Source organism: Festucalex cinctus, chromosome 4 (genome assembly GCF_051991245.1).
Source record: "Festucalex cinctus isolate MCC-2025b chromosome 4, RoL_Fcin_1.0, whole genome shotgun sequence".
NCBI classification, from domain to species: Eukaryota; Metazoa; Chordata; class Actinopteri; order Syngnathiformes; family Syngnathidae; genus Festucalex; species Festucalex cinctus.
Window position 1 is genome coordinate 9,087,952 of NC_135414.1, and position 5,097 is coordinate 9,093,048.

The window sequence follows — 5,097 nt, forward strand, 5'->3', positions numbered from 1 at the left end:
AGGCGTCAGACTTAGAAAAAATTCTGGCCAGCATGGGACTTTGAAAAAAATTCTGGCCAGCATGGGACTTTGAACATTTTCGGCTAGGCGTCAGACTTTGAAAAATTTCTGGCCAGCATGGGACTTTGAAAAAATTCTGGCCAGCATGGGACTTTGAAAATTTTCGGCCAGGCGTCAGACTGAAAAAATTCTGGCTAGCATGGGACTTTGAAAATTTTCGGCCAGGCATCAGACTTTGAAAAAATTCTGGCCAGCATGGGACTTTGAAAATTTTCGGCTAGGCGTCAGACTTTGAAAAATTTATGTCCAGCATGGGACTTTGAAAAAATTCTGGCCAGCATGGGACTTTGAAAATTTTCGGCCAGGCATCAGACTTAGAAAAAATTCTGGCCAGCATGGGTCTTTGAAAATTTCCGGCCAGGCGTCAGACTTTGAAAAATTTCTGGCAAGCATGGGACTTTGAAAAAATTCTGGCCAGCATGGGACTTTGAAAATTTTCGGCCAGGCGTCAGACTTTGAAAAAATTCTGGCCAGCATGGGACTTTGAAAATTTTCGGCCAGGCATCAGACTTTGAAAAAATTCTGGCCAGCATGGGACTTTGAAAATTTTCGGCTAGGCGTCAGACTGAAAAATTTCTGGCCAGCATGGGACTTTGAAAAAATTCTGGCCAGCATGGGACTTTGAAAATTTTCGGCCAGGCGTCAGACTTTGAAAAAATTCTGGCTAGCATGGGACTTTGAAAATTTTCGGCCAAGGGTCAGACTTAGAAAAAATTCTGGCCAGCATGGGACTTTGAAAATTTTCGGCTAGGCGTCAGACTTTGAAAAATTTCTGGCCAGCATGGGACTTTGAAAAAATTCTGGCCAGCATGGGACTTTGAAAATTTTCGGCCAGGCGTCAGACTTTGAAAAAATTCTGGCTAGCATGGGACTTTGAAAATTTTCGGCCAAGGGTCAGACTTAGAAAAAATTCTGGCCAGCATGGGACTTTGAAATATTTCAGGTAGGCGTCAGACTTAGAAAAAATTCTGGCCAGCATGGGACTTTGAAAAAAATTCTGGCCAGCATGGGACTTTGAAAATTTTCGGCTAGGCGTCAGACTTTGAAAAATTTCTGGCCAGCATGGGACTTTGAAAATTTTCGGCCAGGCGTCAGACTTTGAAAAAATTCTGTCTAGCATGGGACTTTGAAAATTTTCGGCCAAGGGTCAGACTTAGAAAAAATTCTGGCCAGCATGGGACTTTGAAGATTTTCGGCCAGGCGCCGGACTTAGAAAAAATTCTGGCCAGCATGGGACTTTGAAATATTTCAGGTAGGCGTCAGACTTTGAAAAAATTCTGGCCAGCATGGGACTTTGAAATATTTCAGGTAGGCATCAGACTTTGAAAATTTTCGGCCAGGCGTCAGACTTAGAAAAAATTCTGGCCAGCATGGGACTTTGAAAAAAATTCTGGCCAGCATGGGACTTTGAACATTTTCGGCTAGGCGTCAGACTTTGAAAAATTTCTGGCCAGCATGGGACTTTGAAAAAATTCTGGCCAGCATGGGACTTTGAAAATTTTCGGCCAGGCGTCAGACTTTGAAAAAATTCTGGCTAGCATGGGACTTTGAAAATTTTCGGCCAAGGGTCAGACTTAGAAAAAATTCTGGCCAGCATGGGACTTTGAAGATTTTCGGCCAGGCGTCGGACTTAGAAAAAATTCTGGCCAGCATGGGACTTTGAAATATTTCAGGTAGGCGTCAGACTTTGAAAATTTTCGGCCAGGCGTCGGACTTAGAAAAAATTCTGGCCAGCATGGGACTTTGAAAATTTTCAGCCAGGCGTCGGACTTAGAAAAAATTCTGGCCAGCATGGGACTTTGAAATATTTCAGGTAGGCGTCAGACTTTGAAAATTTTCGGCCAGGCGTCGGACTTAGAAAAAATTCTGGCCAGCATGGGACTTTGAAAATTTTCAGCCAGGCGTCGGACTTAGAAAAAATTCTGGCCAGCATGGGACTTTGAAAATTTTCGGCCAGGCGTCAGACTTAGAAAAAATTCTGGCCAGCATGGGACTTTGAAATATTTCAGGTAGGCGTCAGACTTAGAAAAAATTCTGGCCAGCATGGGACTTTGAAAAAAATTCTGGCCAGCATGGGACTTTGAAAATTTTCGGCTAGGCGTCAGACTTTGAAAAATTTCTGGCCAGCATGGGACTTTGAAAATTTTCGGCCAGGCGTCAGACTTTGAAAAAATTCTGTCTAGCATGGGACTTTGAAAATTTTCGGCCAAGGGTCAGACTTAGAAAAAATTCTGGCCAGCATGGGACTTTGAAGATTTTCGGCCAGGCGCCGGACTTAGAAAAAATTCTGGCCAGCATGGGACTTTGAAATATTTCAGGTAGGCGTCAGACTTTGAAAAAATTCTGGCCAGCATGGGACTTTGAAATATTTCAGGTAGGCATCAGACTTTGAAAATTTTCGGCCAGGCGTCAGACTTAGAAAAAATTCTGGCCAGCATGGGACTTTGAAAAAAATTCTGGCCAGCATGGGACTTTGAACATTTTCGGCTAGGCGTCAGACTTTGAAAAATTTCTGGCCAGCATGGGACTTTGAAAAAATTCTGGCCAGCATGGGACTTTGAAAATTTTCGGCCAGGCGTCAGACTTTGAAAAAATTCTGGCTAGCATGGGACTTTGAAAATTTTCGGCCAAGGGTCAGACTTAGAAAAAATTCTGGCCAGCATGGGACTTTGAAAATTTTCGGCCAGGCGTCGGACTTAGAAAAAATTCTGGCCAGCATGGGACTTTGAAATATTTCAGGTAGGCGTCAGACTTTGAAAATTTTCGGCCAGGCGTCGGACTTAGAAAAAATTCTGGCCAGCATGGGACTTTGAAAATTTTCAGCCAGGCGTCGGACTTAGAAAAAATTCTGGCCAGCATGGGACTTTGAAATATTTCAGGTAGGCGTCAGACTTTGAAAATTTTCGGCCAGGCGTCGGACTTAGAAAAAATTCTGGCCAGCATGGGACTTTGAAAATTTTCAGCCAGGCGTCGGACTTAGAAAAAATTCTGGCCAGCATGGGACTTTGAAAATTTTCGGCCAGGCGTCAGACTTAGAAAAAATTCTGGCCAGCATGGGACTTTGAAATATTTCAGGTAGGCATCAGACTTTGAAAATTTTCGGCCAGGCGTCAGACTTAGAAAAAATTCTGGCCAGCATGGGACTTTGAAAAAAATTCTGGCCAGCATGGGACTTTGAAAAAATTCTGGCCAGCATGGGACTTTGAAATATTTCAGGTAGGCATCAGACTTTGAACATTTTCGGCCAGGCGTCAGACTTAGAAAAAATTCTGGCCAGCATGGGACTTTGAAAAAAATTCTGGCCAGCATGGGACTTTGAAAATTTTCGGCTAGGCGTCAGACTTTGAAAAATTTCTGGCCAGCATGGGACTTTGAAAAAATTCTGGCCAGCATGGGACTTTGAAAATTTTCGGCCAGGCGTCAGACTTTGAAAAAATTCTGGCTAGCATGGGACTTTGAAATATTTCAGGTAGGCATCAGACTTTGAAAATTTTCGGCCAGGCGTCAGACTTAGAAAAAATTCTGGCCAGCATGGGACTTTGAAAAAAATTCTGGCCAGCATGGGACTTTGAAAAAATTCTGGCCAGCATGGGACTTTGAAATATTTCAGGTAGGCATCAGACTTTGAACATTTTCGGCCAGGCGTCAGACTTAGAAAAAATTCTGGCCAGCATGGGACTTTGAAAAAAATTCTGGCCAGCATGGGACTTTGAAAATTTTCGGCTAGGCGTCAGACTTTGAAAAATTTCTGGCCAGCATGGGACTTTGAAAAAATTCTGGCCAGCATGGGACTTTGAAAATTTTCGGCCAGGCGTCAGACTTTGAAAAAATTCTGGCTAGCATGGGACTTTGAAAATTTTCAGCCAGGCGTCAGACTTAGAAAAAATTCTGGCCAGCATGGGACTTTGAAATATTTCAGGTAGGTGTCAGACTTTGAAAATTTCCGGGAAGGTGTGGGACTTTGAAAATTTTCGGGCCTGGTGACCCAGGCTATTGAAATGAATGGTGTGGGACTTTGAAATATTTCGGGCAGGCGTCAGACTTTGAAAAAATCTGACAACCAGGCCAGAGAGCAGGCCGTCTGCCCAAGGAGGCCGCCCCAACCCTCCTCTTTGTCGGACATAAGTCTGGTGAGCCTCCCTTGTTCGGCCCTGGAGGTGCCTCGTCTGAAATTGCTCCCTTCTGAAATCGTGACAACTCCATTTTGCGGTTTGGGTGGAAAGGTCCCCAGATAGGGAACCGGGTGCCCTATCTGCAGCGCCCCCCGATGGTGGCCGGTGGTACTGCAACCCTTTTAACCCAGGCTATTTAAAAGATTGGTGTGTGACTTTGAAAATTGTCAGACAGGCGTGGGACTTTGAAAATTTTCGGCCAGGCGTCAGACTTTGAAAAATTTCTGGCCAGCATGGGACTTTGAAAAAAATTCTGGCCAGCATGGGACTTTGAAAATTTTCGGCTAGGCGTCAGACTTTGAAAAATTTCTGGCCAGCATGGGACTTTGAAAAAATTCTGGCCAGCATGGGACTTTGAAAATTTTCGGCTAGGCGTCAGACTTTGAAAAATTTCTGGCCAGCATGGGACTTTGAAAAAATTCTGGCCAGCATGGGACTGAAAATTTTCAGCCAGGCGTCGGACTTAGAAAAAATTCTGGCCAGCATGGGACTTTGAAAATTTTCGGCCAGGCGTCAGACTTTGAAAAAATTCTGGCCAGCATGGGACTTTGAAATATTTCAGGTAGGCATCAGACTTTGAAAATTTTCGGCCAGGCGTCAGACTTAGAAAAAATTCTGGCCAGCATGTGACTTTGAAAAAAATTCTGGCCAGCATGGGACTTTGAAAATTTTCGGCTAGGCGTCAGACTTTGAAAAAATTCTGGCCAGCATGGGACTTTGAAAAAATTCTGGCCAGCATGGGACTTTGAAAATTTTCGGCCAGGCGTCAGACTTTGAAAAAATTCTGGCTAGCATGGGACTTTGAAAATTTTCGGCCAAGGGTCAGACTTTGAAAAAATTCTGGCCAGCATGGGACTTTGAAATA